Below are 22581 nucleotides of genomic sequence, written 5' to 3' on the forward strand. Positions count from 1 at the left end.
CTTTTTTTAGGACTAATATTATATCGTTGTCAAAATGTCTATCCATTCCTCTATTGATGGAGACTTAGATTGTGGCTAGGTCTTGGCTATTGTAAATAATGCTGCAATTAGTAATGGATGTATAGATCTTTTTAAGTTAGTGTTTTTATTTTCTTCGGATAAATACCCAAGAGTTATGCTATTTTTTTTTTTAAATGGTGCAAGTATGATTTATTAAGCTTAGTACCTTAGTACAGGTGCTTAGTACTTAGTACACTGTGCCTTAGTATAGATGCTGAGTTTTGCTGAAGGAGCTCTTAATGTTCAGGCCTGGAGGAAATTCTGCCAATTTTTATTGAGCAGTGACACCAGGAAGTTGACAGTGGATATTGTACACAATCTCATCTATCGTCCTCATGTGGCCAGCAACCACTACCATGGACTTTACTTCATCAACTTTGGCCACCATGTTCTTATTCTGGGTCAGCAAGGAAGGGAACTTGTCAGCCTTATTCAGGTCTACACCCAGGATTTGTGGAATCTGCTTGATAAGAGACTCTTGAAGCCAAAAAGGCATCATAGTTCTTGGCCAGCATCTTGACCAATTTCTTATTCTTGTTGAGTTTCTTCAGTGCCTTGTCGTCCTTGTGGGGGATGTCCACAGCTTTGGCCTCATCACAATGTCCCCCAGAACACATATTTTTTAAATCAAATTGTTGATGTTACTATTGCTTTGCTCTTGGATTGTATGAATTGTTTATATATATTGGATATTAACCCATTACCACATACGATATTAGCAAAAATTTTCTCTCATTCGTCAGGTTTCTTTTTCTTTAATTGATGGGTTTTTTTTTTTTTTTTCTGCTGTGCAGAAGCTTTTTTTTTCTTTTTTTTAAAATTTAATTTAATTTAATTTTTAAACTTTACATAATTGTATTAGTTTTGCCAAATATCAAAATGAATCCGCCACAGGTATACATGTATTTCCCATCCTGAACCCTCCTCCCTCCTCCCTCCCCTACCATCCCTCTGGGTCGTCCCAGTGCACTAGCCCCAAGCATCCAGTATCATGCATCGAACCTGGACTGGCATCTCGTTTCTTACATGATATTTTACATGTTTCAAAGTCATTCTCCCGAATCTTCCCACCCTCTCCCTCTCCCACAGAGTCCATAAGACTGTTCTATACATCAGTGTCTCTTTTGCTGTCTCGTACACCGGGTTATTGTTACCATCTTTCTAAATTCCATATATATGTGTTAGTATACTGTATTTATGTTTTTCCTTCTGGCTTACTTCACTCTGTATAATAGGCTCCAGTTTCATCCACCTCATTAGAACTGATTCAAATGTATTCTTTTTAATGGCTGAGTAATACTCCATTGTGTATATGTACCAAAGCTTTCTTATCCATTCATCTGCTGATGGGCATCTAGGTTGCTTCCATGTCCTGGCTATTATAAACAGTGCTGCGATGAACATTGGGGTACATGTGTCTCTTTCCCTTCTGGTTTCCTCAGTGTGTATGCCCAGCAGTGGGATTGCTGGATCATAAGGCAGTTCTATTTCCAGTTTTTTAAGGAATCTCCACACTGTCCTCCATAGTGGCTGTACTAGTTTGCATTCCCACCAACAGTGTAAGAGGGTTCCCTTTTCTCCACACCCTCTCCAGCATTTATTATTTGTAGACTTTTGGATCGCAGCCATTCTGACTGGTGTGAAATGGTACCTCATAGTGGTTTTGATTTGCATTTCTCTGATAATGAGTGATGTTGAGCATCTTTTCATGTGTTTGTTAGCCATCTGTATGTCTTCTTTGGAGAAATGTCTATTTAGATCTTTGGCCCATTTTTTGATTGGGTCGTTTATTTTTCTGGAGTTGAGCTATAGGAGTTGCTTGTATATTTTTGAGATTAGTTGTTTGTCAGTTGCTTCATTTGCTATTATTTTCTCCCATTCTGAAGGCTGTCTTTTCACCTTTTTAGAATGATGTACTACTGCTTTTTTGTTTATTTTGTCATTGTTGCTTTTGCTTTTGTTACCAGATTTAAAAAATCATCACCAGGGCCTAGTGAAGAAGCTTATTGTCTACATTTTCTTATAGAAATTTTATGTTTACAGGTCTTACATTTAAATATTTAATTCATTTTCAGTTAATTTTTTGAGTATGGTGTAAGATAGTCATCCAGTTTCATTCTTTTGCATGTAACTCTAGTTTTCCCAGAACCATTTAGTGAACAGACTGTCATTTCTCCATGGTATATTCTTGACTCATTATAAATTAATTGACCATATATGCATGGGTTAAAAATCTTGAAGTTTTCAATAAGCTTATATGAAAATAAGTTAATCACTTGATAAAAATAAGCAGAATAATACATAATATTGTTAACAACTTTCTTTTATTTTTTGAACAAGTGTTTTATTTATTTATTTTTTTGCTTTACGATATTGTATTGGTTTTGTCAGACATCAACATGAATCTGCCACGGGTGTACACGTGTTTCCTTCCAATCCTGAACCCCCCTCCAATCTCCCTCCCCATACCATCCCTCTGGGTCATCCCAGCGCACCAGCCGCAAGCTTCCTGTATCCTGCATCGAACCTGGACTGGTGATTAGTTTCTTATATGATATTATACATGTTTCAATGCCATTCTCCCAAATCATCCCCCCCCACAGAGTGCAAAAGGCTGTTCTATACATTTGTGTCTCTTTTGCTGTCTCGCGTACAGATGGTAACGATAACACTTTCTTTTTATTATTTTCACATCAGTTATTGTCTTTTTACCCCTGTGAATAGAATTATTGGTTTACTTTAGTCTAATACTGAATTAAGAACACTCCTTACCATGGACCATTTCCTTAGCTCCTTATGACCTAATGTCCCAATAATATGACAACTTTATTACAACTCTCACATTAAAACTAATAAACCCACTTTGCCTAAAATATGATTGGCTCTATTATCTAATTGTTTGAAAATACTTTAACAAATGATTATATATGATGTCATCTTTTTCCTAGGTGCTTGGATCTCTCTGTTAAACATAGAGATGTTCTGGATCATTCAAATGGTAGGAATTTCAGTTATTTCTTTGGAGTTTGTCTTTAAAATTTTCCTTTGTGTAGTGGGGGTCCTGACTAGTCATTTTTATTTAATATGCCATATTGCTTAAAAATATCCATATACAGGTAGCTGGAAGGTATTTATCTCCCACAGAGATCTTTTCTATCTCTGAAATTGATGATTCACATGGGATATAAACATTTGTGTTACCACTAGGATGTTTTTGTCTCAGAGTTTACCTCATGGGCTTTATTCACATGTTGGCATATTGTTTGTTAATGCCCTAAATTTTCCCTGAAAAATTAAGTCTAATGTATAGCAGGATTATAGCACACTAAAACACTATTACCTTTGCCTTTAAAGTAATTGATAATGCAGTTTATTATGTTAGTTAATCATATTTTGGGAATGGTATTGGATACTAAATATTCAAGGTTAAATTTGGAGATTATTATCCTTAATTAAAAACTCATTCAATTTTATTCTTCCTAAATTGTTATAGTATATGAAAACATATTGGTCAGTGTTAAAACTTTGGTGTTGCATAAATATGTCTGTAAAAAATATATCTACTTATTCTTGTTAAATGCAAAAAAAAAATGCTTTGTAGATTGTACACTTCCATCATCTGATAAAACTGGGACTCAAAAGTAGTATTGCAAATTATATTCCTAAATCTATTGATACAGTTTCTAGGCATATGATAACATATAAATTATGTCATACTGGTCCTTTATGTATGAAATAATTTGGGGCTGGGAGGATATGCTTTAATTTTTTATTACATTTGTGGATTTGTAAAATTCTTATAAGTTTGTGGGTTTTGTTTTATCTGTATTTTTCTTTATATAATTTGACTTTATGTTAATTACATATGCATATGCTCAATTGCTCAGTCATGTCTGACTCTTAGCCACCTTTTTGACTGTAGCCCACCAGGCTTCCCTGTCCATGGGATTCTCCAGACAAGAATACTGGAGTGGGTTGCTATTTCCTCATTGAGGGTATCTTTCCAATCCAGGGATCAAACTCAATGTGTCTCTTGCATTGGCAGGCAGATTCTCTACCACTGAGCCAGCCACCTGTGAAGACACTTAGGTGTATATGACTCTTTTAAAATACTGCTTGTGTACCCTTACTTTTCGTAGTATATATTGTCTATTTGATATTTTTGCCTTAAGTTCATTTTTTAATTATAATATTGAGGTACAAGAAATTTCTTGTGAGGGAGATTCCTCTTTTTCAGGTGTAGCTTCCTTCATCCGTTAATTTTTACATATTCTGTGAAGGTGTGCTTAGTGTTATTAGCCAAAACAGTACATAGTTACAAGAGATGTGCTCTCATTTTTAATAGATGAGATTAACATGTGATTATAGTGACTCTAGACATATATTGCAGTTATTATCACCTGAAATTGTGTTTTTTATTTGCTGTGCATTTTGTTACTTCTTAAAATTTCTTAGTTTTGTAGGGTTGATAGAGTTTTTTCTTTAATCGTTTATAAAATATACATGGTACTCTTTCCATAGCACATTTAATATTTTACCGTTGATATATTAATTCCAATTAAAATTAATTAGAATATTTGGCCTCTTATAGGATAAGACATAAAACCAGTGGAATGGTTTCTCTTTGAACTTATTTCCCCCTTTTCTGTATTATTTGTATCTATATTTTTAATTCTAGTTTGCTTTGAATAGAAAATTTGTATTATTTATTTACTTATTTGATGTTTACAATAAATATTATTCATACTTTTTGATTTGCTATATAAATTTCTTTGTTCACCCTAGCTTCCTTTGTCCCTTTTAAAATACCTGGATTAATTTATCTGCTGCATTAATTTCTCACTGTAATGAATGATAGTCTTTAGTAATCTATTCACTGAGAGTCTCTAGATAATACATTTCTGCATCATTTCCCTAAAATGTTGACAGTGTACCCTTTCACTTGAGCGCCAGTAGAGAGTAACTAAATGCCAGTTTATCAATGTTTTCCATTTACTCTGAAGCTATGACTCCACTGCTTACTGATTCATTCCTGCTTATAAAATATCTGCTAATTTGATTGTTGTACTTTTCCAGATCAGTCTTTCTCTTTTATTTTCATATTTGTCTTTTTCTTGATGTTCTACACTTCAGTATGCAATGTCTAATTGATGATTTTTCTAAAATTTACTCAACTCTGCTAATGTAACCTGGTGATGCTTTTAGTCTGAGGATCCAAACATTATTTGGTGCTAAAAATATTTAATCATGATATTCCCTTCATCTTTAAATAGTCTCCAAATGTTCCTTTATCCTCATTGTCAGTATTCCCTTCCTTAATAACTTCTTTTAAATATGTGATGGAGCTACTCATTCTAGCCACAGTTATTTCTCTGCATGTATCACTTCAGTCTATTTATGTTTATTCTCTGACTCACTAAATCTTTTTTAGATATGTTGTATCTAATATTTGTTCTGTTTGTTAACTGTGTGTGAGATAATTTTTATTTGAACACCTGAATATTTTGTGTCTCAAATCATCTTTTTTCATACTTATCATTTCTTATTTGTATATTTTTTATATTGCTATTTAATGAATTACCAAAATCTGCTGACTGAAAAAAAAACACATTCATTGTCACAGCTTCTGTGAACCAGGAGTCCTGGCATGGCTTAGCTGGACACTGCTCCAGGTCATAAAAGGCTATGGTCATGGTGTGGGCCAGGTTGCATTTTATTCTGGTCACTTAACTGGGGAAAAATAGGATTCCAGGTTCATTTAGGTTGCTGTCAGTGTTCATTTCCTCATGACTTTTTAACTGAGGTCCTCAAATTCTTATTGATTGTTGACTTGTGGGCTCCACCAGGTTTTGGAAGCTGCCCCCCATTCCCTGCCATAAGGATCTTCATGAATACTTTTACAAGATGGAAGCTTACTTCTTCAAGGCCAACAGAATACCTCTATCCCTATGTCTCTCTCTCCAGTGGCTAGGAGTCTTACATGAGAAATATAATCATGAGAGTAACATCCCATTATCTTTGTCAAGTTCTGTTGTTCAGAAGCAAGTCACAGATTCCACCTGTACTCCAGGGAGTATACTAAGTGTGACACATTGGGATGTCATCTATTATATATTTACCACAATATTTAATAAATTCCTTTATTTATTGCAGGGTTTCTGCTCTTCATACTTTTAGACGTCAGCAACAATATTCATGGTCCTCTGGGGAATGCTGCATAATATTTCCATCTATTGATATTCAATATCCTTAATTTTTTGCATTTTCTGTTAAAAATGGTAATTTTTGTTTGAAAGCTCATGAGCTCGAAGATTTTTTTTTGAAAGTTCATGTTATGTGAGATTATTTTTCTTCATTATATTTCATCTTCTTGCATGATATTTCATTTGACTCTTTGCAGGCATCAGTGTTGCAGATTCTTGGCATGGGTCTTATGTTAGGAAACTTAGTGTTTTGTACTACATGAGGAACAGTCTACCCACCAAGATTAACTTATCTGTGAGGTATAGGTGGCATAGTGCCCAGATTCTACAGTATTGTTGGGGCCTAGGGAAATGTTTTCATTTTAATATCTTTTAAAATAAAAATAAACAAATAATAAATATATAGCAATGAGTCTTGTCTGGCTTATATTCACCTTCATACTAGCACAGTAATATAATTATATATATATATATACACACACACATATATGTGTATATATATGTGTTTACTGAGAAAGGGGCCCACAAAGACAAATGACTAGAACTCATAACAGCCATGCAGTCATGATACTATCCCACTGGACATTTTAGCTATATGTAGTATTGGGTTATACTGTTCTCGTTTCCAGAAGGGAGAAAAATCACTATTTTCTGGTACCTGTAGATCTGTTGGGTTTAACTATTTTAGAATCTCGTTCATTTGCTCATTTACTTGCATAGATGAAACTGTAAAAAAAAGAAGGAACTCCTTAAAATTTTTGGTATAAAAAAATGGACTACTTACAGACCTGTCCACAGAGTTAATGCATGACACTGTTATCTCTTAGTTGCTGATTTAACTAAGTCTGAAAGTCAGATCAGAAATTATCAGCTTTAGACTGATTAACATAAACTTGAACCAGAATCAATTAAAAAACAAAAGTAAACAATAGTTAAACATACCTAAATATTGGGGAAAATGAAACAGTAGGGTCTAAAATGCTGGCATGAGCCAGAATCATTGTTATAAAAGTGAAATCACTCAGTTGTGTCCGACTCTTTGCGACCCCATGGACTGTAGCCCACCAGGCTCCTTGGTCCATGGGATTTTCTAGGCATGAATACTGGAGTGGGTTGCCATTTCCTTCTCCAGGGGGTCTTCCCAACCCAGGGATCAAACCCGGGTCTCCTGCATTATAGGCAGATGCTTTACCATCTGAGCTACCAGGGAAGCCTCATGTATATTGTTATTATATTATATATCCCAGCAAGATGGTAGGAGGGGCAAAATTACATTAGAATCAAAACCCTTACCCACCAGAGATGCTCAGAGAGCTCAAACTAACCTTGCGTGCACCAGGACCCAGAGAACCTACGGAGACTGAGCAAGAACTGTGTTTGATTGTCTCCTGTGAAGGTAAGGGTCAGCAGTGGCCTAAGGCAAGGCAGAGGTTCTGGATGCAACAGACCTGGGTATGGCATAAGCCCTTTTAAAGGAGGTCACCATTAACTCCTCCATAGAGCCGCTAGATCTTACACAGGACTGGGGAAACAGACTATTGGAAGGCACAAACAGAACCATGTGCTCACCAGGACCCAGGAGAAAGGAGCAGTGATCCCACAAGAGACTGACCCAGACTTGACCATGTGTGTCCAGGAGTCTCTGGCGGATGTGTGGGTCGAAGGTGGCCTGATGCAGGGTCAGGGGCACTGAGTGCTGCAGTATGTGGATGGGACCTTTTGAAGGAGGTCACCGTTATCTTCATAACCTCCACCATGTTTGGCCTCAGGTCAACAACAGGGAAGGAACATCCTCCTGACCATCAAAAGAAAATTGGATTCAAGATATACTGAGCATGGCCGCACCCATCAGAACAAGACCCAGGTTCCCCCTTAGTCAGTCATTCCTATTAGGAAGCTTCCATAAACCTCTTATCCTTACCTATCAGAGGGCAGACAGAATGAAAACCACAGTCACAGAAAACTAACCAAACTGATCACATGGACCACAGCCTTATCTAACTCAATAAAACTATGAGCCATGCTGTGCAGGGTCACCTAAGACAAATGAATCATGGTGGAGAGTTCTGACAAAATGTGGTCCACTGGAGAAGGGAATGGCAAACCACTTCAATATTCTTGCCTTGAGAACCCCATGAATACCATAAAAATGCAAAAAGATAGGACTCTGAATGATGAACTCCACAGGTCAGTAGGTGCCCAATATGCTATGGAAGATCAGTGAAGAAATAACTCCAGAAAGAATGAAGAGATGGAGCCACTGCAAAAACAACACCCCGTTGTGGATATGACTGGAGATGGAATTAAAGTCTGATGCTATAAAGAGCAGTATTGCATAGGAACCTGAAACATTAGGGCCATGAATCAAGGCAAATTGGAAGTGGTCAAACAGGAAATGGCAAGAGTGAACATCCACATTTTAGGAATCAGTGAACTAAAATGGACTGGAATGGGTGAATTTAACTCAGATGACCATTTATATCTACTACTGTGGGCAATAATTGCTTAGAAGAAATGGAGTAGCCATCGTAGTCAAAAAGAGAGTCCAAAATTCAGTATTTGGGTGCAATCTCAAAAGCGACAGAATGATTTCTGTTTGTTTCCAAGGCAAACCATTCAATATCATAGAAATCCAAGTCTGTGCTCAGAACAGAAATACTGAAGAAGCTGAATGGTTCTATGAAGACCTATAAGACCTTATAGAACTAATGACCCAAAAGGTGTGCTTTTCATTATATGGGACTGGAAGGCAAAAGTAGGAAGTCAAGAAATAACTGAAGTAACAGGCAAATTTGGCCTTGGAGTACAAAACAAAGCAGGTGAAGGCTAACAGAGTTTTGCCAAGAGAACACACTGGTCATAGCAAACACCCTCTTCCAGCAACACATGGGAATACTCTACACATGGACATCACCAGATGGTCAGTACTGAAATCAGATTGATTATATTCTTTGCAGGCAAAGATGGAGAAGCTCTATACAGTCAGCAAAAACAAGACCGGGAGCTGACTGTTTATCAGATCATGAACTCCTTATTGCCAAATTCAGACTTAATTGAAGAAAGTAAGGAAAACCACTAGACCATTCAGGTATAACATAAATCAAATCCCTTACGATTATACAGTGGAAGTGAGAAATAGATTCAAGGGATTATATCTGATAAACAAGAGTGTCTGAAGAACTGGATGGAGGTTTGTGACATTGAACAAGAGGCAGTGACCAAGACCATCCCCAACAAAAAGAAGTACAAAAACGCAAAATTGTTCTCTTGAGGAGGCCTTACAGATAGCTGAGAAAAGAAGACAAGCTAAAGGCAAAGGAGAAAAGGAAAGATATACCCATTTGAATTCAGAGTTCCAAAGAATAGGAAAGAGAGATAAGAAAGCCTTCCTCAGTGATCAGTGCAAAGAAATAGAGGAAACAATAGAATGGGAAAGTCTAGAGATCTCTTCAAGAAAATAAGAGACACCAAGGGAACATTTCACACAAAGTTGGGCACAATAAAGGACAGAAACTGTATGGACCTAACAGAAGCAGATTATATTAAGGAGAGGTGGCAAGAACACACAGAAGGACTGTACAAAAAAGATCTTCACGACCCAGATAACCATGATGGTGTGCTCACTCAGTTAGAGCCAGACATCCTGGAGTGAGAAGTCAAGTGGGCCTTAGGAAACATCACTATGAACAACGCTAGTGGAGGTGATGGAATTCCAAATCCTAAATGATGATTCTGTGAAAGTGCTGCATTCAATATGTAAGAAAATTTGGAAAACTCAGCAGTGGCCACAGAACTGGAAAAGGTGAGTTTTCATTCCAATCCCAAAGAAAGCAATGCCAAAAAGAATGTTTGAACTACTGCACAATTGCATTCATGTCACATGCTAGCAAAATAATGCTCAAAATTCTTCAAGCCAGGCTTCAACACTATGTGAACTGTGAACTTCCAGATGTTCAAGCTGGATTTAGAAAAGGCAGAGGAACCAGAGATCAAATTGCCAACATTCGTTGGATCTTCGAAAAAGTGAGAAAGTTCCAGAAAAACATCTACTTCTGTTTTATTGACTACACCAAAGCCTTTGACTCTGTGGATCACAACAAACTGTGGAAAATTGTTAAAGAGATGGGAATACCAGAACACCTGACCTGCCTCCTGAGAAATCTGTATGCAGATCAAAAAGCAACAGTTAGAACTGGACATGGAACAACAGATTGGTTCCAAATCGGGAAAGGAATACATCAAGGCTGTATATTGTCACTTTGCCTTTTTAACTTGCCTTTAACTCATGAGAAATGCTGGACTGGATGAAGCAAAAGCTGGAGTCAAGATTTTTGGGCAAAGTATTGATAAACTTACATATGCAGATAACAACTTCTTGGCAGAAAGCAAAGAAGAACTAAAGAGTCTTGTGATGAAAGTGAAAGATGAGAGTGAAAAAATTGGTTTAAACTCAACATTCAGAAAACTCATCATGGCATCTGGTCCCATCACTTCATGGCAAATAGATGGGGAAATAATAGAAACAATTACAGACTAGTTTTATGAGCTCCACAATCACTGCAGATGGTGATTGCAGCCATTAAATTAAAAGACACTTGCTCCTTGGAAGAAAAGCTGTGACCAACCTAGACAACATACTAAAAAGCAGGGATATTACTTTGCCAACAAAGGTCCAGCTGGTCAAGGCTATGGTTTTTCCAGTAGTCATGTATGGATATGAGAGTTGGATTAGCAAGAAAGCTGAGTGCTGAAGAATTGATGCTTTAGAACTGTGGTGTTGGAAAAGACTCTTGAGAAACCATGGACATCAAGGAGATCCAACCAGTCCATCCTAAAGGAGATTAGTCCTGGGTGTTCATTCGAAGGACTGATGTTGAAACTGAAACTCCGATACATTAGCCACCAGATACGAAGAGCTCACTCATTTGAAAAGACCCTGATGCTGGGAAAGATTGAGGGCAGGAGGAGAAGGGGACGACAGAGGATGAGATGGCTGGATAGCATCACTGACTCAATGGACATGAGTTTGGGTAAACTCTGGGAGTTGGTGATAGATAGGGAGGCCTGGCTTGCTGCAGTCCATGGAGTCAAAAGAGTTGGACACAACTGAGTGACTGAACTGAATATGCTATATATGATGAGAGGAGGTACTGGGGTTTCGTTAAGTTTCTTATGTTATTAATAGAAAATGTAGCATTTTAAAAACAGCCATGGCTTTAGAAAAATGACTGTTCTTATAAAGAGTTTTCCTTAGATTTCACATATTAATATTTAAAAACTTGTAACTAATTTATATTTTTAGTACTGTCCCTTTACAAATTTCTGAGAAAATTCTACATATGTTTGGGAGGGAATGTTAAATAATATTTATGCCACCTATTTAAGTAAGTAGACTGAAAAAATGATCACATAATAGGTTATTCGTAAGTTCATTTTAAGAAATTTAACATATAGAGATGCCTTAAAAAAAACTAGTACTAAAACTACCATATGACCCAGTAATCCCACTACTGGGCATAGACCCTTAGGAAACCATATTTGAAAAAGACACCTGCACCCCACTGTTCATCACTGCACTGTTTACAATAGCTGGGACATTGAAGCATCCTAGATGCCCATTGACAGATAAATGGGTAAAGAAGTAGTGGTACGTATATACAAAGGAATATTACTTGGCCATAAAATGAATGTGTTTGACTCAGTTCTAGTATGGCAGATGAGTCTAGAGCCTATTATACAAAGTGAAGTAAGTCAGAAAGAGGGGAAAATATCATATATTAACACATATATATGGAATCTAGAAAGATGGTACTGATGAACCTCTGCAGAGCAGCAGTGGAGACACAGACATAGAGAATAGATTTGTGGACGGGGAAAAAGACAGTGGGGTGATTGAGAGAGTAGATTGAAATATATACACTGCCATATGTAAAATTAGATAGCCAATAGAAATTTACTGTATGATGCACGAAGCTCAAATTTGGTACTCTGTAATAACCTAGAGGGTAGGATGGGATGGGAAGTGGAAGGGGGGCATATGTATACCTGTGACTGATGCATGTTACTATATGGCAGAAGCCAACACAATGTAAAGCAATCATCCTCCAATTAAAAATAAATTAATTTTAAAAGTTAAAAAAGAAATTTACTAGATAATCTTTAAACTATATCTAATGATAATTATGTAACATTTTCTTGCTAGATTTATAGTTATTTAATTCACTTATATAGTTAAAAAGTGCTTATTCAATATATTTTGTGCTTACTCTCATCACTCAAACTCTGCCTGTAATTATAGATTGAGATGCAACCTGTATTTCATAATACTGATCTCCAATTTATAACAAATATTAGCCAGTCAGTTTCTTAATACCCAAGTCATCAGAAATTTTTGGCAGCTGTTTCTCAAAACTTTAAGAATATACCTAAGTGACCTTAGATTTTCTTTCTTTACTTGGATATCAGTTCAAAATGCCTGAGGCTGAAATAATATTTCTTGCCTGTAGCAACCCCATGCCACTTGCCCCAACTTGAACCATCCTTACTTTCTCTGTCTCCCAACTCTTCCATAGGTTACATCCTATTGTATTTGATTTTTTTAGATCAAATTTAAACTCCAGGTTAAGGTCATTCCTCACATTTTTAAATTTGTATTTCCTTTGCCTTTCTTCTTTTTAATATACAGAGGCTAATATTTCTTTTTGCAGTGACTTTTTCTTCTCTGCTTGTTCATCATTAATCCCTTTAAATAATGATGAATTATTTAATGACTTCTAAGGCTAACAAGTGTTACGGTTTCTTCATTATTCCCTACAAGACCATAAACCCCTCATTACTCTGTTGCCTTTAATTTTGTAGTCCCACTGAAACAAAGTCAATAATACATCCCCGGTAGATCAGACATCTTAACACTGTTTTATTTTGTCATCTGACTTAGTTACTAAGTTTTATATCACATAGATGATTTATAAAGTGTCACCTATATTAAAATAACTTAGTGAAATAAATGTAACATACAATGAAAGCATCACATTAGTATTTTTGAATAATATAGATAATGGTCTCTATTGATGTATCTAGAAAGGCCCCTCATTATTGGGGTGGTTAGAGGAATTGTGTCATTTATGTAACAGAATTCTAATGTACAGAGGGACTAATTGAAAAATAATGATATTGTTGAGTTTATTAAGAGGGAGTAGATATGTGTATGAATATGGCTGACTCATGTTGTTGTACAACAGAAACTAACACAACATTGTAAAGCAGTTATATTTCAACAGAAAAAAGGCTGATATCAAAATGAGTATAATAAATGTAGATCTGTACACACTAGTTCTCATTTACTTTTGAGGATGTGCCATCTTTTTTCAAGACTAGTAAGAAACACATTACTGCATAAACTAGTAAGAAACACATTCCTGTATTTTACTGTACAGAATTGGTGGTGTCTTGTCTAAATATACTCCTCTAAATACAAAGCATTTCTAAATATAAATCTAAATAAAAAGCATGTCTAAGTTGAAATCATTTCCTGTGCTTTTGGTTAATAACTCTTTTAAAGGTCATTTTATTCTTTGCCAAAACTAATTATAAGAGATAGCAATAAATCTATTTCTAATTGTACATATGAGAATTATATGTTTGGTTCATTATCCAAAATACAGTGTCCTAAAAATTCAAGTCAGCTTATATTAATATTCTTATAGATTCTTCCACCTCACTGGTGTTTTCTCAATGAACGTTTTAAACAAATTATAAAAAATTGCCTGAGAATGACTGCTAGATTTGCCTGTGTCCTTCATGCAAGCAGTCTTGAAAACACTTTAAAAAATGGAGCATCTACTATTGCAAGGATACGTCTTACATGCTGAGAAAGACCGTATCTCTTATATAGACCAATTTAATAAATAATCAAGGAAATATAAGTCTAAAAGAAGAATGACTCTTATGTGTGTGTGTGTGTTTAAGTTCAACCTAAAAATTATAATAAAGTTAAGATTTAATCCTTGGAAGCAGTGGGAAAGGATAAAGGCAATTGCTTCAATTTGGGGCTGGTTGTCCAGAGGTTTCTATAAACAAGGAAAGATCCAAAAGGAAACTTTTCTTTCATTAATTTATTTATTTAATCTATGTTTATTGAGAATCTACTGGGTACTGAACACAATTCGAGGTACCTGGTAAATAGCAATGATACAAAATAATTAATATTTATTGTAGTTATATAGTTCATTATTGTAGTCATGGAAACTATTCTAGCAATGATAGACTAGTGCAATGAGTAATTAAATTATACACTATGCTAAAACAATAAATGGTATTTAAAAAAAAAGTAAAGCGGGTTATACAGTAAGGTACACTAGGGGTAAAGGTAGTTATTTTTAGCTCTAAAAAAATTGATTTTTTGCTCAGGATCTCCAGACCTAAATTCCTGCCACAGTTCATTTTTCAGTGTATTGATAATTTTAATTTTACTCCCCAAAAATTGCAGTTGTCTTCAATATTGAATTTAATGATAAATAAATTGTTGTTTATGTGCGTGGTTTGATCAGAGTAATTTGTGATAAATGAAGGGTATTCTCAAATTTTTTGGCTTAAATAAGTGAGAAGGCAGGTTATATTAGGCAGCATGCAAATGTAGCCAGATAAGAATGTATGATAATGTGCTTCTCTGGAAATTATAGAACTAACATTCAAAGAGAGTAGCTTAGACTGAGTGGTGATCCTCTTTATTTAGGGTTGACATTTAGGATAATTTTAATGGAAGAATAGGATTTGGCCTATGGAATATAGTAACTATCACTTGTGTCTCAAAGCCAAATAACACCCCTAAATTGAAGGGAGCACCCCTCAGGGGGGTGCCATGCCACCTTTTCTTGAGGTGGAACTGGGAGAGGCTGAAGGCAGCCTCAGAAAAGATCACAAAGTCATTAACATCAAAGTTACTTTAACAAGTAGAATAATTTTTTGAAATAAAAAGATACTGGATTGTATTCTTCATGGAAGACACAGTCACCATTTTGAGAAGGAAATGGCAACCCACTCCAGTATTCTTGCCTGGAGAATCACATGGATGGAGGAGCCTGGTGGGAGACACCCCATGGGATCTCAGAGAATCGGACGTAACTGAACGATTAACACACAGTGAACCACCACAATCATTTTGAGGGGTTTTAGGAATATAGGAATACGTGATTTTCTAGACTTCAGTAAGAGTAATAGCAGGCATCAACGTTTCTTTCCAGCAGTGGCAGAGAAAGATTTCTCCTTCACCTCCGCCACTCTCTAACTTCCACTAAGGAAATGCCACAATTGTCAGAATTAACAAAAACAATTTGGAACAGAGAACAAAGGAACTTGCCTTATGTGGTTGATTATTGATTATAGGAGAGTAAATAAGTAGAAATCTAGAAAAAAAGATGTTATAAATTAAGCTTTTAGGAAGATCAGGGGAAATGAAGGTTGAATATTAACAACACTTTGTCAATAAATTCTATGCTTGTAAATGTGAAGGTAGTATAAGAAGTTTATAATTAATGTTATATAGAATGAATTGGGGAGAAGGCAATGGTAACCCCCTCCAGTACTCTTGCTTGGAAAATCCCATGGATGGAGGAGCCTAGTAGGCTACAGTCCATGGGGTCGCTAGGAGTTGGACATGACTGACTGACTTCACTTTCACTTTCATACATTGGAGAAGGAAATGGCAACCCACTCCAGTATTCTTGCCTGGAGAATCCCAGGGACCGGGGAGCCTGGTGGGCTGCCGTCTATGGGGTCGCACAGAGTCAGATATGACTGAAGCAACTTAGCAGCGCAGCAGAATGAATTGGAATTCTTAATTAAGATGGTAAAAGAATAAAATTTAGTCTTGTTCATATAGAAAAAAGCAGAATACTGGAATTGGTAGCCCTTCCCTTCTCCAGGGGATCTTCCCTACACAGGGATTGAATCCAGGTCTCCCATATTATGGGCGGATTCTTTACCAGCTGAGCTACAAGGGAAGCCCAGAGAAAAATAGAATGAAGATAAACGTGAAATGATCATAATTGTACATGCAAAGATCAAAATATAAATTTATTTATTTTTTATTTTTATTTTATTTTTTAACTTTACAATATTGTATTGGTTTTGCCATATATCAACATGAATCTGCCACAGGTATACACGTGTTCCCCATCCTGAACCCTCCTCCCTCCCCGTACCATCCCCCTGCGTCATCCCAGTGCACCAGCCCCAAGCATCCAGTATCGTGCATTGAACCTGGACTGGCAACTCGTTTCATATATGATATTATACATGTTTCAATGCCATTCTCCCAAATCATCCCAGCCTCTCCCTCTCCCACAGAGTCCAAAAGACTGTTCTATACATCAGTGTCTCTTTTGCTGTCTCGTATACAGGGTTATCGTTATCATCTTTCTAAATTCCATATATATGCGTTAGTATACTGTATTGATGTTTTTCCTCTGGCTTACTTCACTCTGTATAATAGGCTCCAGTTTCATCCACCTCATTAGAACTGATTCAAATGTATTCTTTTTAATGGCTGAGTAATACTGCATTGTGTATATGTACCACTGCTTTCTTTTTTTTTTTTTTTTTTTCTTTTTAATTAATTTTATTTTATTTTTAAACTTTACATAATTGTATTAGTTTTGCCAAATATCAAAATGAATCCACCACAGGTATACATGTGTTCCCCATCCTGAACCCTCCTCCCTCCTCCCTCCCCATACCATCCCTCTGGGTCGTCCCAGTGCACTAGCCCCAAGCATCCAGTATCGTGCATTGAACCTGGACTGGCATCTCGTTTCATACATGATATTTTACATGTTTCAATGCCATTCTCCCAAATCTTCCCACCCTCTCCCTCTCCCACAAAGTCCATAAGACTGTTCTGTACGTCACTGTCTCTTTTGCTGTCTTGTATACAGGGTTATCGTTACCATCTTTCTAAATTCCATATATATGCGTTAGTATACTGTATTGGTGTTTTTCCTTCTGGCTTACTTCACTCTGTATAATAGGCTCCAGTTTCATCCACCTCATTAGAACTGATTCAAATGTATTCTTTTTAATGGCTGAGTAATACTCCATTGTGTATATGTACCAAAGCTTTCTTATCCATTCATCTGCTGATGGGCATCTAGGTTGCTTCCATGTCCTGGCTATTATAAACAGTGCTGCGATGAACATTGGGGTACACGTGTCTCTTTCCCTTCTGGTTTCCTCAGTGTGTATGCCCAGCAGTGGGATTGCTGGATCATAAGGCAGTTCTATTTCCAGTTTTTTAAGGAATCTCCACACTGTTCTCCATAGTGGCTGTACTAGTTTGCATTCCCACCAACAGTGTAAGAGGGTTCCCTTTTCTCCACACCCTCTCCAGCATTTATTATTTGTAGACTTTTGGATCGCAGCCATTCTGACTGGTGTGAAATGGTACCTCATAGTGGTTTTGATTTGCATTTCTCTGATAATGAGTGATGTTGAGCATCTTTTCATATGTTTGTTAGCCATCTGTATGTCTTCTTTGGAGAAATGTCTATTTAGATCTTTGGCCCATTTTTTGATTGGGTCATTTATTTTTCTAGAGTTGAGCTGTAGGAGTTGCTTGTATATTTTTGAGATTAGTTGTTTGTCAGTTGCTTCATTTGCTATTATTTTCTCCCATTCTGAAGGCTGTCTTTTCACCTTGCTAATAGTTTCCTTTGATGTGCAGAAGCTTTTAAGTTTAATTAGGCTTTCTTATCCATTCATCGTCCCTGGGATTCTCCAGGCAAGAATACTGGAGTGGGTTGCCATTTCCTTCTCCAATGCATGAAAGTGAAAGTGAAGTCGCTCAGTCATGTCCAACTCCTAGCGACCCCATGGACTGTAGCCTACCAGGCTCCTCCATCCATGGGATTTTCCAGGCAAGAGTACTGGAGGGGGTTGCCATTGCCTTCTCCCCAATCCATTCTATATAGCATCTAGGTTGCTTCCATGTCTTGGCTAAATTTTATTAAATTTTCCAAATGCTGTTAAAAATGATGATGTTACCAGCTAAACCTGTCCTGATTCATTTGCTTTCATTAAAGTCGCATTGAGGAATAGCATGAGTGTCTAATGTACTTTGCTGTTGACAGTGATTACTCAAGTTTCTGTGAGATATCAAAGGAAACATAAAGTAGAACAGAGGAGAGATTCACAAAACTTTGAGTTGAAAGATTTGGGTTTAATCAAAACACTGTAACTTATTAAATGTGCAACTCAATCCTGTCACTTAAATTCTAGGCAATGGTTTTCTTGTCTACAAAATGAATATTACAGAAATTACTCTGAATCTCAGAATGTTAAAATTATATAAAAATGAGATTATGTGAGTGCAAGTTATGTGCAAACTTTAAAAAGCTTTAAGATGATATTGTGATATTTATGATAGACTAAACTTACTGAAAAATTGGTATGGTTAAATAGTTTGTGCAGTATCAGAAAAGAACTATTATACAATTCAAATAAATACAATTTAATCTCACATGCTTCTTATTGTGGTTCTGATACCCAGAGTGGGAATTACAGAACTTAACATTTAATGCACTAGTTCTAAATACCTCTCTTGTGAACTATTTGAATTGGAATGTTCCATGTTTATAACACTTACGTGATTTTCTTGCCAAACAGGTGGAAAATAAGGGATAAATCATATCAACTTGAGAATATAATCTAACATTTTAATTTGACCATAATTATTTTATTAACAATAAATGGAGAATATAAGTCATAGCTAAATTTCAGCATTTTTATTTTAATTCCCCATGTGAATTTTAATTAAAACATGATTGTATTTAATATTTTTTAATGGCATAACAATATGCCAGCAAATTTGGAAGATTCAGCAGTAGACACAGGACTGGAAAAAAGTCAGTTTTCATTCCAGTCCCAAAAAAGGCAATGCCAAAAAGAATGCTCAAACTGCCACATAATTGCACTTATCTCACATGCTAGCAAAGTAGTGCTCAAAATTCTCCAAGCCAGGCTTCAGCAGTACGTGAACCATGAACTTCCAGATGTTCAAGCTGGATTTAAAAAAGGCAGAGGAACTGGAGATCCAATTGCCAACATCTGTTGGATCATCGAAAAAGCGAGAGAGTTCCAGAAAAACATCTATTTCTGCTTTATTGACTATTACAAAGACTTTGACTGTGTGGATCAAAACAAACTGTGGGAAATTGTTAAAGAGATTGGAATACCAGACCACCTGGACCTGCCTCCTGAGAAACTATATGCAGGTCAAGAAGCAACAGTTAGAACTAGACATGGAACAACAGACTGGTTCTAAACCGGGAAAGGAGTATGTCAGGGTGTATATTGTCACCCTGCTTATTTAACTTATATGCAGAGTACATCATGAGAAATGCTGAACTGGATGAAGCTGGAGTCAAGATTCCTGGAAAAAATGTCAGTAACCTCAGATATCGGAGAAGGCAATGGCACCCCACTCCAGACTATTGGCTGGAAAAATCCCATGTACAGAGGAGCCTGGACGGCTGCAGTCCATGAGGTCGCTAAGAGTCGGGCAGGACAGAGCGACTTCACTTTCAGTTTTCACTTTCATGCATTGGAGAAGGAAATGGCAACCCACTCCAGTGTTCTTGCCTGGAGAATCCCAGGGACAGGGGAGCCTGGTGGGCTGCCGTCTATGGGGTCGCACAGAGTTGGGCACAACTGACAAGACTTAGCAGCAACCTCAGATGTGCAGATGACACCATCCTTATGACAGAAAGTGAAGAGGAACTAAAGAGCCTCTTGATGAAAGAGAGTGAAAAAGTTGATGTAAAACTCAATGTTCAGAAGACTAAGATCATGGCATCTGGTCCCATCACTTCATGACATTAGATGGGGAAACAGTGGAAACAGTGGCAGACTATTTTTTGGGCTCCAAAATCACTTCAGATAGTGACTGCAGGCATGAAATTAAAAGACGCTTGCTCCTTGGAAGAAAAGTTATGATCAACCTGGACAGTATATTAAAAAGCAGAGACATTACTTTGCCTACAAAGGTCTGTCTAGTCAAGGCTATGGTTTTTCCAGTAGTCATGTATGGATGTGAGAGTTGGACTATAAAGAAAGCTGAGCACCTAAGAATAATGTTTTGAACTGTGGTGTTGGAGAAGCCTCTTGAGAGTTTTGGACTGCAAGGAGATCCAACCAGTCTACCCTAATGCAATCAGTCCTGAATGTCCATTGGAAAGACTGATTCTGAAGCTGATACTCCAATACTTTGGCTACCTGATGTGAAGAACCGACTCATTGGAAAGACCCTGATGCTGGGAAAGATTGAAGGCGGGAAGAGAAGGGGACAACAGAGGATGAGATGATTGGATGGCATTACTAACTCAGTGGACATGAGTTTGAGTAAACTCCGGAAGTTGGTGATGGACAGAGAGACCTGGCGTGCCACAGTTCTTGGGGTTGCAGAGAGTTGGACACAACTGCATAACTAAACTGAATGACATAACATTACAAGGTTTAGAAATTGTATTATGTGGTTAATTAAGTAGAAGTGTTGCTTTCCCTCCTATTTATTTTCTTTAGTGTTTTTTTCAGATTTTAAGTGTTTTTTCAGTTTTAGATTTGCAGAAAAAGGATGGATATATTTTGAGAACTCCCATATACCTCACATCATTTATAGAATTATCAGTAATATTATATTAATCAGCACACTATATGAATATGGTGCATTTGTCACAAAGAACCTAGATTAATACATAATTACCAATAAATTCAGATTTTCATTTTCTTGGTCTTTTTTGTGTTCCAGGATTCAGTCTAGGATTCTACATAACATTTAGTTGTAAAGTTTCCTTAGGCTTTCTTGTCTGTGACAGTTTTTCTGACTTCCTGTTTGTAAAGATTACCTTGAGAGTTAAGCATCACTGTCAAGATATTTTGTTGGATGCCTCTCTATTGGAATTTGTCCCATCTTTTACTCTCTAATGATTAAACTGAGTTTATAGATTTGGGGGATAAAAACCATAGAGTTAAGTAAAAATGCCTTTATCTCATATTAAGGGTATATCACTTAGATGCTCTAAAGAGTAATAGTGCATAGGAACCTGGGATTGTAGGTCCATGAATCAAGGTAAATAGGACATGGTGAAACAGGAGATGGCCAGAGTGAACATCGGCATTTTAGCAGTGAACTAAAATGGACAGGAATAGGCAAGTTTAATTCAGATAATCATTGTTTCTACTACCATGGACAAGAATCCCTAGAAGAAATGGAGTAGCCCTCATAGTCAGCAAGAGAGTCTGAAATGGCTGTACTCGGGTGCAATCTCAAAAATGACAGAATTAACTCAGTTCATTTTGAAGGCAAAGCATTCAACAGTACAGTAATCCGAGACTATGCCCCAATGAAGCTGAAGTTAAATGCTTCTGTGAAGACCTGCAAGACCTTCTAGAACTGTTATTAATTTAAGATATTCTTTTCATCATAGGGAAATGGAATGCAAAGGTACAAAGTCAGGAGATACCTGGAGTAACAGGCAAGTTTGGCCTGGGAGTATGTAATGATGCAGGGTAAAGACTAACAGAGTTTTGCCAAGAGAATGAACGGATCATAGCAAACACCCTCTTCAACAATATTAGAGACGACTCTACACATGGACATCAGCAGATGGTCAACATCAAAATCAGATTGATTATATTTGCAGCCGAAGATGTACAAGCTCTGTAAAGTCATCACAACAAAACAAAAAAACCCCCAAAAGATCTGGAGCTGACTGTGGCTCAGATCATCAGCTCTCTATTGCAAAATCCAGGCTTAAATTGAAGAAAGTAGGGAAAACCACTAGGCCTTTCAGGTATAGCCTGAATTAAATCCCTTATGATTATACAGTGGAGGTGATGAATAGATTCAAATGATTAGATCTGGTAGACTGCCTGAAGAACTATGGATAGAGATTTGTAGCATTGTACAGGTAGTGGTGATGGAAACCATCCCAAAGAAGAAGAAAAGCAAGAAGGCAAAGTGATTGTCTGAGGAGGCCTTGCAGATAGCTGAGAAAATAGATGGGGCAAAAGATAAAGGGAAAGATACACGCAGATGAATGCAGAGTTTCAGAGAATAGCAAGGAGCGATAAGAAAGCTGTCTTAAGTGATCAATGCAAAGAAATAGAGGAAAACAATAGAAAGGAGAAGACTAGAGATCTCTTCAAGAAAATTGGAGATACCAAGGGAACATTTCCTGTAAATATGGGCACAAAATAGGACAGAAACAGCAAGGACCTAACAGAAGAGGAAGAGATTAAGAAGACGTGACAAAATACAGAGAAA

General features: G+C 36.8%; 1 long non-coding RNA gene and 1 other non-coding gene across 6 annotated transcripts in view; one reads left to right on the plus strand and one right to left on the minus strand.

Annotated features, from left to right (window-relative positions):
- LOC147375931 (uncharacterized) overlaps positions 1-22581 on the plus strand; it is a 138461-nt gene that overhangs the window by 59441 nt on the left and 56439 nt on the right. The window contains exons 3-4 of one of the 5 annotated variants that reach the window (XR_015161627.1): positions 3009-3058; positions 6214-17512. This is a non-coding gene — a long non-coding RNA (uncharacterized LOC147375931). The other 4 variants (XR_015161628.1, XR_015161631.1, XR_015161630.1 and 1 more) reach the window with 4 other exon arrangements.
- TRNAY-AUA (transfer RNA tyrosine (anticodon AUA)) lies at positions 7402-7473 on the minus strand. Its single transcript has one exon. It is a non-coding gene; the product is annotated as a tRNA-Tyr (tRNA).

This window comes from Bos grunniens, chromosome 3, assembly GCF_055505025.1.
Source record: "Bos grunniens cultivar Pamir isolate PY7600 chromosome 3, Bosgru_T2T1.0, whole genome shotgun sequence".
Classification (NCBI taxonomy): Eukaryota; Metazoa; Chordata; class Mammalia; order Artiodactyla; family Bovidae; genus Bos; species Bos grunniens.